Raw genomic sequence first — 12,982 nt, 5'->3', positions numbered from 1 at the left:
TAGGGCATGGTCAGCTTTATGTTTAGGTTCTGTGTTAGGATTAGGGTCAGCATCAGGGTTAACTATAGGTTTAGGATTCTGGTCCGACTCACGGTCTGGGTCAGAGTAGGTTTGCGGTCCTGATCAGGGTCAGTTTTAGGGGCAGGGTTAAGGTCAGTGCCTGGATTCGGTTTAGGGTCAGGGTCAGGCTTCTGTTAAGGGTCAAGGTTACGTTCAGGGTCAGGCATAGGCAGAGTTCAAGGATAAGGTTATGGTCAGGGTCAGTGATAGCTTCTGGGTTAGGGTTAAATTTGGCATTATGGTTTGGTCAGGGTCAGGCTTCTCTTTAGGGTCAAGGTTACGTTCAGGGTCAGGTTTAGGCTAAGTTCAGGCAGAAGGTTATGGTCAGGGTCAGTTTTAGGGTCTGGGTTAAGATTAAATTTGGGGTTAGGGTTAGGGTTAGTGTTAGTTTGAGGGTTAGGTTTAGACCGGGTTAGGGTCAGAGTCAGGGTTATGGTTAGGGGTTTGTGTTAGTGTTAGGGTCAGCTTTAGGTTTCGGGTCAGGGCCTGTGTTAGGGTCAGGTCAGGGTTACATTTAGGGTTAGGGTTAAGGTCAGGGTGACTGTCAGTATCAGGGTTATGGTTAGGGTGAGGGTCAGGGTCACTGTTAGGGTCAGGGTTATGTTTACGGTCAGGGTCAGGTTCAGGCTCAGGGTGAAGGTCAGGCCCAGGTTCAGTTTGAGGGTCAGTGTCAGGCTTTTGTTTAGGGTCAAGGTTCGGTTCAGGGTCAGGGTTAGGTTCAGGGGAAACGTTTGGGTTTTGTGTTAGGGTTAGGGTTAGAAGTGGGGTTAGGGTTAGGGTTAGGGTCAGACAGTATTAAGGTAAGGGTTAAGGTTTGGGTTAGGTTAGGGGTTAATGTTAGGGTTAGGGTCAGTGTTAGGTATAGGTTCAGGGTCCATATTAGGATCAGGGTTAGGGTTACCTTTAGGGTTAGGGTTAGGGTCAGCTCACTGTCACTGTCAGGGTTAGGGTTAGGGTCATGGTTACGTTAGGGTGAGGGTTAGGATTAGAGTCAAGGTCAGGGTCATGGTTAGGGATCAGTCATGGTTAGGGTAGGGTCATTGTTAGGTTTAGGTTCAGGGTGGATCAGGGTCAGCTTCAGGCTTAGGTTTAGGCTTAGTGTTCAGGCCAGGATCATGATCTGGGACAGGGTCAGGGTTATGGCTAGGATTATGGTTTGGGTCAGTCTCACAGTCCTGGTCCTGGTCAGGGTTAGGGTTAGTGTTAGGATTAGGGTTACGTTTAGGGTTAGTGTTAGGTCAGGGTTAGGGTTAGACGTCATTAGGGTCAGGGTTAGCATTAGGGTTAAGGTAGGGGTCAGGGATAGGTTTAGGTTCAGGGTTAGGTTTGGGGTCAGGCTCACATCCTCTTCAGGGTTAGGGCTTGTGTCAGAGTAAGGGTCAGGGTCAGTGTTTGGATTAGGTTCAGTGTCAGTGGTGGTGTCAGGGTCTGGGTCAGGGTTAGAGTCTTGGTTAGGGTAAGGTCAGCTTTACGTTTAGGTTCTGGGTTAGGATTACGGTAGGATCAGGGTTAGCTTTAGGTTTACGGTTCTGGTCTGGGTCAGAGTTAGGATTACGGTAGGGTCAGGTTAAGCTTTAGGGTCAGCGTTAGGTTCAGGGCCAGGGTTCGGTTTAGGGTCATGGTAAGGTTTCTGTTTAGAGTCAATGTTAGGTTCAGGGTCAGGTATAGGCAAAGTTCAGGGTTAAGGTTATGGACAGGGTCAAGGATACTCTCACGGTCAGTGTTAAAGTTTCTGGTTAGGGCTAGGGTTAGAGTTAGGTTGAGGATTAGGTTTATTCCGTGTTAGGGTCAGAGTCAGGGTTATGGTTAGGGGTTAGTGTTAGGGTTAAGCTAAGCATTAGGTTTTTGGTCAGGGCCCATGTTAGTGTCTGTTTCAGGGTTACATTTAGGATTAGGGTTAGGGTCAAGTCACTGTCAGGGTCAAGGTCACTGTGAGGGTCAGGATTAAGTTTAGGGTCTGGGTCAAAGTCAAGGTCAGGGTGAAGGTCAGGGCCAGGGTCAGGTTGAGGGTCAGCGTCAGACTTTGGTATAGAGACCAGGTTCGAGTTAGGGACAGGGTTAGATTTGGGTCAGTGTTAGGGTCAGGGTTAGGTTTAGGGTCCGGGTCAGGGTAAGGGTCAGGGTGAAGATCAGGGCCAGGATCAGGTTTAGGGCCAGGGTCAGGCTTTGGTTTAGGGTCAATTTTCGTTTCAGGGTCATTGTTAGGTTCAGGGAAACGATTTGGGCTTGGGGTTAGGTGTAAAATTAGAAGTAGGGTTATGTTTAGGGTTAGGATTAGACAGCATTAGGGACAGGGTTAGGGTTTGGTTTAGGGTAGGGGTTAGTGTTAAGGTTTGGATCAGCGTTAGGTTTAGGTTCAGATTCCGTAATAGGGTCAGGGTTAGGCTTACCTTTAAGGTTAGTGTTAGGGTCAGGCTCACAGTCATGGTCAGGTTTAGGGTTAAGATCAGGGTTAGGTCAGGGTCAGGGTTAGGATTAGGGCCACGGTCAGGGTCACGGTTACGGATGAGTCAGGGTTAGGGTAAGGTCAGGGTTATGTTTAGGTTCAGGTCCGGATTAGGGTCAGCATCAGGCTTAGATTTAGGATTAGGGTCCAGGTCAGGATCTCGGTCAGCCTCAAGGTCAGGGTCAGGCCTAGGGTTAGGTTTTGGGTCAGGCTCACAGTCAGTGTCAGTGTCAGGGTTAGGGCTTAGTGTTAGGGTTAGCCCCGCACCTGGATCATTGACCCGTCCCTGCAGGGTCTTAGGATAAACCCTGGGCAGAAGAGTGCAGCCCCCACACCCGATCGACCTGGCCAGCTTTAACCTGCGGTGTGAAGATGACCTGACCACCAGGCATCTGACCCCTCATCAGCCTAATCCTGCTCGGGGCGACTCCATCCCCAATGAACTCTCGTTACACACACACACACACACACACACACTCACACAAACTGGGAGAAGACCTAGGACTACACGGCTTGATCAGAAGGTGTGGGACTCTCTGACTCTGAGCCCCCCGGTGTCACCTTTTGATTCTTTTAGCCAAAGAGCAGAGGCATGGGGAAAGTCTGACATGACCTGCCCAGTGAGGGGGCGTGTCTGGCGGGTGAGCTCTCCTCTGCTAGCATTCTCTAGGCTTCGGTAGACAGCACAAGGACATGTCACTTCCTTCAGGATGTGCCCAGAAATGAGCTGGGCTGGGGTGTTTTCTCTGGAATGTGGGTACCTGGATATGTGGGTTCCAATTCTGTTGGGCTCTGTCGTCAGGAAAGTGAGGTCACCACTGCCTGGGGGCTCCTTTTTTTTTTTAAAAGATTTTATTTATTTATCAGAGAGAGAGGGAGAGAGCGATCACAGGCAGACAGAATGGCAGGCAGAAGCAGAGGGAGAAGCAGGCTCCCTGCTGAGCAAGGAGCCCGATGCGGGACTCGATCCCAGGACGCTGGGATCATGACCTGAGCCGAATGCCTGGGGGCTCCTTAACGGACTTCCTGCTTTCACCACACTTCCCTGAGGGCTCCCCTCCCCCAGCTGCTCAAGGCAAACACTCCACCCCATGCCTGTCCATGCAGTGATCCCAACACAGACTGCCCCCAATGCCTGGGAGGCCTGGGTGCAGCTGTTGTGCCGCTGGGAGGGCACAGAGCTGGGTTCAGGCCAGGCTCCAGCTCCTGCCCAGGACTATGAACCCGCACACACCCTGTGGCTCTCAGGGCTTCCTCAGCCTCCCAGACTGGACATTGCGGGTGTTCTGGCTTCTTCTTCTGGGGATGCCATCAGGGGTAGGTACTCTCCATGAGTTCCATCCCCGTTCTCACAGGAGTCTGGTGCACACACTTGCCAAGGCACGGGTGTGCCTGGGGATGAGCGGGGGAATGGAACATAGCCCAGAGAGTCCTGGATCTGCTCTGGGATCCAGCAAAACCACCCTCCTCCTGCCTGAATCCCATCCACCGTGACAAGGTTGCAGTGCATGGCTTCTGTCCTTGTGGACACAGACTTCCCGGGACTTCCATTAGGTTGAGGTCCAAGGGCCTCGTCTGCTCCCATGTACGGGCCAGCCCACACAGTGGTCCACGGGCATTCCTGGATCCGTCCTCCGAGGATGGATGGCCCGTGGGACTGATAAGGGGACAAAATGTTTGGCTGTGATTTCCAAGCTGATGGAGGTACGTCTGGCAGTTCTGCTGGTTCCCTCTCTCCTGTGTTCAGTGTCTGTCTCTGTCTTTGTCTTTGTCTCTGTGTCTGCGTCTGCGTCTGTCTCTGTTCGTGTGTGTCTCACAGGAGTAGGATCTGTGGGCTCCAGGGCTGATGGGCGAAACCGCCGTTGTCTCCCTTGTCCCTGTTTCCCTCTCCTGTGCTGGTGCTTGGTTCCTTGGTAAGTAAGGCCTTCTCACCCTGAGCAGAGCACGGACTCTGGAAACTCTTCCCAATGGGGACCCTGAGGCTGCCACAAGGAGGGTCCTGACCTTGGTCCCCAGGGCAGGGGCCTAGTGCTCTGCCACATTCTGCAAGCTCACAATGTCAGCCTCCCGAGCCTCCAGGCTGTCTTCTGCTCAGAAGGACCTCGAGGGAGTAGAAAGCATGTACCCAAGACTGGGATCACAGTGGGTCTCGGATAGAGATTCAAGGCCAACAGGCTCTTCTACAAGACTGTGGGAGATTAGCGACACCCCGTCTCTATGGCCCCATTGATAGAAGAGTAAGGGGAGGCTTTCGGTGTTGTATCTCTGTCCACACAGGGTGGTTATCTCTTCCTACTTCCAGTAGTCCAGGGTGGTGATGGACACCAGACCCCAGACACTGTCCCCACCCAGTGCCCTTGCAAAGCCCCTGGTCCCCTTGGGGACCCCTTGAGCATCAGCCCGTCCTATCTCCCCACCCCATGCTTTGGATCTCAGTCCTGGTTAGGAGTCCTGATGCCCCTGTCCCCATGGCCGAGCTGTCTCCCACCTTTTTCTTCTTTCACCCTTTTTACCCTCCATTTTCCCTTAGTGTCCACCTCTGACCCCTAGGTGGGCAGAGCGCTGTCTATGTGTGTGTGTGTGTGTGTGTGTGTGTGTATGTGTGTCTTGCATGCGAGCGCTCAAACACATATGCCTCTAGCTATCTGGGGATGTCTGAAGTCATGTCCCCACATGGGATGGGGTGGGTAGCTCTCCCCAAGGATCTGAGAAGCTCTCTTCCTCCATGCAAACTTCATGGGAGGATTAGGGTTAGGGTTAGAGTTAGTTGAGGGTTAGGTTTAGACAGGGTTTGGGTCAGGGTTAAGGTTAGGGTTTAGTGTTAGGGTTAGTGTCAAGGTTAGGTTTCGGGTCATGGCCCGTGTTAGGGTCAGGGTCAGGTTTACGTGTATGGTTAGGTTTAGAATCAGGCTCACAGTCAGGGTCAGGGTTGGTGTGAGTGTCAGGGCCTGGGTCAGTATTAGGGTGCGTGTTAGGTTTAGGGTCAGGGTTAGTGTCAGGGTCAGGGTGACGGTCAGGGACGGGGTCTGATTTAGGGTCAGTGTCAGGTATGGTTTAGGGGCAAGTTTCAGTTCAGGGTCAGGGTTTGGTTTGGGTCAGGGTTAGGGTTAGGGTTAGGGTCAGGGAGAGGGTCAGGGTCAGGGGAAAGGTTAGGGTTTGGTTTTAGGGTTAGTTGTAGAAGTACGGTTATGGTTAGGGTTAGGGTTAGACTGTGTTAGGGTCAGGGTTAGGGTTTGGGTTAGGGTAGGGTTTCGTTTCACCTTTAGGGTCAGCATTAGTTTTAGGTTCTGGGTCAGTACTAGGGTCAGCATTTACGGTTACATTTAGGGTTATGGTTAGGGTTAGGCTCACTGTCATGGTCAGGGTTAGGGGTAGATTCAAGGTTAGGTCAGGGTCACGCTTTCGGTTAGGGTCTGAGTCAGGGTTAGTGTAAGGTCAGGGATAGGTTTATGTTCAGGGTCCGAATCAGGGTCAGCGTTAGGCTTTGGTTTTGGTTAGGGTTCGGTCTGATTCATGGTCAGGGTCTGGGTCAGGATAACGGCTGCTTATTGTTTGGGTCAAACTCATAGTCAGTGTTAGGGTCAGGATTTTCGGTTAGTTTTTGGCTTAGGGTTAAGGTTAGGTGTAGAGTTAGGGTCAGGTTTAGGGTTAGACATTGTTAGGGTGAGGGTTATCGTTAGGCTTAGGGTAGGGGTCAGGGTTAGTGTTAGGTTTCAGGTTTAGGTTTATGGTCAGGCTCACAGTCGGTGTCAGGGTTAGGGTTAGTGTCAGATTAATGGTCAGGGTCAGGGTTAGGATTCGGGTCAGTTTCAGTGTAAGGGTCAGGGTCAGTGTTAGGGTCATGGTTAGGATAAGGTCAGTTTTACATTTAGATTCTGGGTTATGATTAGGGTCAGGACCAGGTTAGCATTTGGTTTAGGGTTCTGGTCAGGCTCACGGACTGGGTCAGAGTTAGGTTTAAAGTCAGCGTCAGTGTCAGTGTTAGGGTCAGGTTTAGGGTCAGGTCCAGGGTTAGGTTTAGGGTGAGGGCCAGGATTCTGTTTAGGTTCAAGGTTCAGATCCGGGTCAAGTTAAGGCAAAGTTAAGGGTTAAGGTTAGATCAGAATCAGAAATAGGGTCAGGGTTAGGGTTAAATAATGGGGTTAGGGTGAATATTACAGTTACTTTGAGGGTTAGGGTAAGACTGGGTTAGGGTAAGGGTAAGCGTTAGGTTTAGGGGTTAGTGGTAGGGTTAGGGTAATTGTTATTTTTCCTGTCATGGTCCATGTCAGGGTCAGGGTCAGGATTACGTTTAGGGTTACAGTTAGGGTCAAAATCACAGTCAGCTTCAGGGTTAGTGTTTGGGTCAGGGACAGGGTCACCATTAGGGTCAGGTTTAGTTTTATGGTCAGGGTCTGGGTCAGGGTCAGGGTGAAGTTCAGGGCCAGTGTCAGGTTTAGGGTCAGGATCTGGTTTTGGTTTAGGGTCCACGTTCAGCTCACGGACAGGGATAGTTTTGGGTCAGTGCTATTGCCAGGGTTAGGTTTAGGGTCAGGGTCAGGTGAAGGTCTGGGTCGGTGTCTGGTTTATGGTCAGGGTCAGGATTTGGTTTAGGGTCAATGTTCGGTTCAGTGTCAGGGTTAGGTTTAGGGGAAAGGTTTGGGTTTGGAGTTAGGATTTGGGTTAGAAGTAGGGTTATGGTTAGAGTTAGACAGCATAAAGGTCTGGGTTAGGGTTTGGGTTAGGGTAGGGTTTAGTGTTAGGGTTAGCCTCAGCATTAGGTTTAGGTTCATGGTCGGTATTAGATCAGGGATAGGGTTACATTTAGGATTACGGTTAGGGTTGGGAACACATTCACGGTCAGGTTTAGGGATAGGGTCAAGCTTAGGAGGGTGTCAGGCTTTGGATTAGGGTCAGGGACAGGGTCAATGTGAAGGTCAGGGCCAGGGTCAGATAAAGGGTCAGGGTGAGGCTTTGGTTTAGGGTCCAGGTTCGGGACGGGGGCAGGGTTAGTTTTGGGTCAGTGTTAGGGTCAGGGTTAGGTTTAGAGTCAGGGTCAGGGTCAGGGTCAAAGTGAAGGTCAAGGCCAGAGTCAGTTTAGGGTCAGGGTCAGGCTTCGTTTTAGGGTCAAATTTCGGTTCTGGGTCAGGTTTAGTTCCAGGGGAGCCGTTTGAGTTTTTGGTTAGGGTTAGGGTTAGCAGTAATGTTATGTTTAATTTTAGGGTTAGACAGCGTAGTGTCACGGTTGGCGTTGTTTTGGGTAGGGGTTATTGTTAGGGTTAGGGTCAGCGTTAGTTTGAGGTTCAGCGTCCTATTAGGGTCAGGGTTAGGATTACCTTTAGGGTTACGGTTAAGGTTAGGCTCAAAGTTTGGTCAGTGTTAGGATTAGGGTCAGGATTTGGTTAGGGTCAGGGTTATGATTAGGGTCAGAGTCAGGGTCAGGGTTATGGATGAGTCAGGGTTAGAGTAAGGTCAGGTTAGGTTTAGGTTCAGGGTCTGGATCAGGGTCAGCATCAGGCTTAGATTTATGATTAGGGTTTGGGTCAGTATCTGGGTAAGGGTCAGAGTAGGGTCACGGCTAGGTTTAAGTTTTGGTTCTGGCTCACAGTCAGGGTCAGAGTCAGGGTCAGGGTCAGGGGTTAGTATTAGGCTTAGCCCCGCAACTGGGTCATTGACCCCTCCCTGTAGGGTCTCAGGATAAACCCTGGGCAAAAGGGTGCAGCCCACACATTTGCTCCCAGCAGTCTGCCCTAAATTGGGGCGTGAACATGACCTGACAACCAGGCATCAGTCCCCTCATAAGCCTGCTCCTGCTCAGGGCATCTCCACCCCCGATGATCTCTCTTCACACACACACACACACACACACACACACACACTCGGGGAGGAGTCCTAGGGCTACACGGGTCAATCAGAAGGTGTGGGATTCTCTGAATCTGAGCCCCTTGATGTGACCTCGCGATTATTTTGCCAAAAGGGCCAGAGGCGACGGGGAAGCCTGACATGACCTGCCCAGTGAGGGAACTTGTCTGGCGGGCGAGCTCTCCTCTGCCTGCATTCTCTGGGCTTCGGTAGACAGCAGAAGAACCTGTCGTTTCCTTCAAGCTGTTTCCAGAAAAGAGCTGGGCAGGGTGGTTTTCTCTGGAATGTGGGTGCCTGGATACGTGCGTTCCAATTCCGTTGGGCTCTCCGTTGTCCCTGTTTCCCTCTCCTGTGCTGGTGCTTGGTTCCGTGCTGAGTAAGGCCTTGTCACCCTGAGCAGAGCACGGACTCTGGAACCTCTTCCCAAAGGGAACCCTGAAGCTGCAACAAGGAGGGAACTAACCTTGGTCCCCAGGCCAAGGGCCTAGTGCTCTGCATCATTCTTCAAGCTCACAATGTCAGCTCCCCGAGCCTCCAGCCTGTCTTCTGCTCAGAAGGACCTCCAGGTATTAGAAAGCATTGACCCAAGACTGGGAGCACAGTGGGTCTTGGATAGAGATTCAAGGTCTACAGGCTCTTCTGCAAGCCTGTGGGAGACTAGGGACACCCTGTCTCTATGCCCCATTGATAAAAGAGTAAGGGGAGGCCTTCCGTGTTGTTGCTTTGTTCACACAGGTTGGTTACCTCTTCCATCCTCCAGTAGTCCAGGGTGGTGATGGACACCAGACCCCAAACACTGTCCCTATCCAGTGCCCGTTCAAAGCCCCTGGTCCCCTTGGGGACCCCTTGACCATCATCCCATCCTGTCTCCCCTCCCCCACCTTTGCATTTCGTTCCTGGCCAGGAGTCCTGATGGCCAGCTGTCCCCATGGCCGAGCTGTCTCCAACCTCTTTCTTCTTTCACCCTTTTTACCCACCTTTTTCCCTTGGTGTCCACCTCTGAATCCTCGCTGGGCAGAGATATGTGTGTGTTTGTGTGTGTGTGTGTGTGTGTGTGTGTGTGCATGCGAGCGCTCAAACACATAAGCCTCTTGCTCTCTGGGGATGTCCGAGGTCATGTCCCCACATGGGAAAGGGTGGGTAGCTCTCCCCAAGATTCTGAGGAGCTCTCATCCTGCAGGCAAACCTCATTGGATGGTTAGGGTTACAGTTAGAGTTAGGTTGAGGGCTATGTTTAGACAGTGTTTGGTTCTGGGTCAGGGTTAGGGTTAGGGGTTAGTGTTAGGGTTAGGGTCAGCATTTGGTTTCGGGTCATGGCCCCTATTAGGGTCAGGTTCAGGTTTAAGTTTATGGTTAGGTTTAGTGTCAGGCGCACAGGCATGGTCAGTGTTAGTGTGAGCGTCAGGGTCTGGGTCAGTGTTAGGGTGAGCGTTTGGTTTAGGGTCAGCGTCAGTGTTAGGTTCAGGGTGAAGCTCATGGACAGGGATATATTTAGGGTCATATTCAGGATTTGTTTTATTGGCAAGGTTCGGGTCAGTGTCAGAGTTAGGTTTGGTCAGGTTTATGGTTAGGGTTAGGGTTAGGGTTAGGGTTAGGTTCAGCGAGAGGGTTAGGTTCAGGGAAAGGTTAGGGTTTGGTTTTAGGATTAGGGTTAGAAGTACGGTTACGGTTAGGGTTAGGGTTAGACTGTGGTAGCGTCAGGGTTAGAGTTTGGGTTTGGGTAGGGTTTCGTTTTACTCAGGGTCAGCATTAGTTTTAGGTTCTGGGTCCATACTAGAGTCAGCATTTAGGGTTACATTTAGGTTTAGGGTTAGGGTTAGGCTCACAGTCATGGTCAGGGTTAGGGTTAGGGTCAGGGTTAAGTTTAGGGTTAGAGTTAGGGTTAGGGTTAGGGTAAGGATATGGTCAGGCTCCCAGTCAGAGTCAGGGTCAGGGTTTTCATTTAGTTTTAGGCTTAGGGTTAAGGTTAGGATTAGAGTTAGGTTGAGGGTTAGAGTTAGACATTGTTAGGTTCAGGATTATCGTTAGGCGTAGGGTAGGGGTAGGGTTAGGTTTAGGTTCAGTGTTAGGTTTATGGTCAGGCTCACAGTCAGTGTCAGGGTTAGGGTTAGTGTCAGAATAAGGGTCAGTGTCAGGGATAGGTTTGGTGTCAGGTTCAGTGTGAGGGTCAGGTTCAAGGTCAGGGTTAGGGTCAAGCTTAGGGTAAGGTCTGCTTTATGTTTAGATTCTGAGTTATGATTAGGGTCAGGACTAATTTAGCATTAGGGTTAGTGTTCTGGACACGCTCACGGTCTGGGTCAGAGTTAGGTTTATGGTCAGTGTCAGTGAAAGTATTAGGGTCAGGTTTAGGTCAGTGCCAGGGTTCTGTTTAGGGTCAGGGCCAGGGTTCTGTTTAGGGTCAAGTTTCGGATAAGTGTCAAGTTTCGGCAAAGTTCAGGGTTAGGTTCAGGTCAGATTCAGGGATAGGTTCAGGGTTAGGTTTAAAGTATGGGGTTAGGGTGAGTATTGGAGTTAATTTGAGTATTAGGGTTGGACCGGTTTAGGGTCAGGGTCAGCGTTAGGTTTAGGGGTTAGTTGTAGAGAAGGGTCATTGTTATGTTTTGTGTCATTGTCCATGTCAGGGTCAGGATAAGGGTTACGTTAAAGGTTACAGTTAGGGTCAGAATCACAGTCAACTTCAGGGTTAGTGTTTGGGTCAGGGTCAGGGTCACCGTTAGGGTCAGGTTTAGGTTTATGTTCAGGGTCTGGGTCAGGGTCAGGGTGAAGTTCAGGGCCAGTGTCAGGTTTAGGGTCAGGATCTGGTTTTGGTTTAGGGTCCACGTTCAGCTCAAGGAAAGGGTTAGTTTTGGGTCAGTGCTATTGTCAGGGTTAGGTTTAGGGTCAGGGTCAGGTGAAGGTCTGGGCCGGGGTCTGGTTTATGGTCAGGGTCAGGATTTGGTTTAGGGTCAATGTTCTGTTCAGTGTCAGGGTTAGGTTTGGGGGAAAGGTTTGGGTTTGGAGTTAGGATTAGGGTTAGAAGTAGGGTTATGGGGGGGACTAGATGGTGGGGTACTAGGAAGAGGCGTCTTTTTTGCTGGTACCCAAAAGTGAGCTGATTACCTTCCAAAGAACTCCGATCACCCATGAAATCAGCCTGAGATCAGAATTATATACGTCTGGATCTCTACAGGGGCAGAAGACGCCAGTGAGCAGGTAAAGCGGAATGGGAACGGCGGACTGATATCAGAAGATAAACAAAAGGGGGAGGGAGCCACCAGAGGCGACCGGTGCGAAAGTAATACCCCAATACGAGTGAGAGTGCCCTGCGTCTGGGGACCAGCATTAACTTGGATACTGGTTGAAAGCACTCCAAAAGAGCAAAGGATTGCGGGGGTAAATTGTGGGAATCGGGGCGGCTAGGGACAGGGGCTTAAGTCCCCGGTCCCAGACGGCCTCCCCAGCATGGAGGCAGAGAGAGTGCGGCGGAGAAACCAGCTCCTGGACCCTAAGCCACCAGCACGCCCCAGAGCTCGTGGGTTCCGGCTCCTGTGAGGGGATGGGAGCTGCGCTGGTCTGCAGAATGCGCGCTAGCCCTACCACAAAGCTTGAGATGCGCGCACATGTCCTTTGAGCTCTCCTGGGTTACTAAGGCCCGGGGGCGCTTCTTGACCTGCGCCATTGTTTCAAAGTCTAAGCCGAGTGCGCCCGAAACTCTTCCCCGGACAGAGGCGCGCAAAAGTGCAACCTGCAGCTTCCGGACCAGCGCCCTGTTCTCAGTGCCCCAGACGCGCGCCCGACCCACAGCCGCCTCTGAAAAGAGGTGCGCGCAAGCCGGGCACTCCCAGCCCGGGCCGGCGGCAACATCTCAGTGTGCGATCGCTGCTTGGAACCTCTCTGGCGGTCAGAAGCTCCCAGACAGCTGCCACTGCCTTGGCTTTGGGGACGAGCAAAAGATCCTGCGCCCCCAGGGTCTGAAACTTGGAACCTGCGCAGCCAGCGTCCAAGGGGGATTTTATTCAGCTTCTGCAACCAGACTGAGGCTTCTCTCTGAGACAGAGATCAGGGTGCGGTTTGATTTCTTTTAATACTACAAAAACCATCAAAGGCGGTCAAGGTGAGAGGAAAAAAAGTGAACAAGCAAAAAAAAAAAAAAACTGCCAGGGAACAAAATCCTGAAAAAAAACAGTTTCCCCAGAGCCCACCCCCTTGACGGGGGCGGGGGGACTCAACTCAGGAAACATCATTGACTGACAACCCATGTGGCAGGCCCCTCCCCCAGAAAACAAACCAAGAAAGAAAAAAAAAGGACTACAAGAGAACCACCACTACTTCATAGGAAAACTTGTATTATTCACTCGTTTCCACTATTCCGGTTCATATATATATATATATATATATATATATATATGTATTTTATTTACCCATAGGTAATTTTTTAACCTATTTACCACCACAGCGAGCTGCACAATACATCAAATTCCATAATACCTTTCTAACCTGAACTTTTTGATACATACACCTATGTTTTTCTTTTGCATTTTTATTTTTTGAATTCCTTTTTTTAAAATTTTAGTTTAGTTTAGTCTAGTATATTCCTTTTTATTTTTATCCTCTAATATTCATATAGAGTTAACTTCAAAGTAATCCCCTTTCCCC

This window comes from Neovison vison, chromosome 7, assembly GCF_020171115.1.
Source record: "Neovison vison isolate M4711 chromosome 7, ASM_NN_V1, whole genome shotgun sequence".
Taxonomy (NCBI): domain Eukaryota; kingdom Metazoa; phylum Chordata; class Mammalia; order Carnivora; family Mustelidae; genus Neogale; species Neogale vison.
The sequence above is the reverse complement of the archived record's forward strand: the minus strand, read 5'-3'. Positions refer to the sequence as shown.